The following is a 266-nucleotide window of genomic DNA, read 5'->3' as shown; positions in this document are numbered from 1 at the left end:
CCTAAATTCGAGAGAACGAAGAGTTCCATCCGGCGAGAGTACCATCGCGAGCCGTGGTGGAACGGTGGAAGAGAGAGAACACACGGGAACAGAAATGGCGAACAGTGTGGCGGCAGGGTGGAGGGAGAAGCGACACGACGAGCCAGGTGGCGGGGGTTAATTTTAATTTCCTAATTTTTCCCACCCCGAGGCGCAGGTAATTTCCTCCCCAGAAGAGAATAGATGTAATTACTTAACGCCTCCGAGCTCTGAGCTCCTCTTATTAA

This window comes from Apis dorsata, unplaced genomic scaffold, assembly GCF_000469605.1.
Source record: "Apis dorsata unplaced genomic scaffold, Apis dorsata 1.3 scaffold_397, whole genome shotgun sequence".
Classification (NCBI taxonomy): Eukaryota; Metazoa; Arthropoda; class Insecta; order Hymenoptera; family Apidae; genus Apis; species Apis dorsata.
This window is presented reverse-complemented; position numbering follows the sequence as displayed.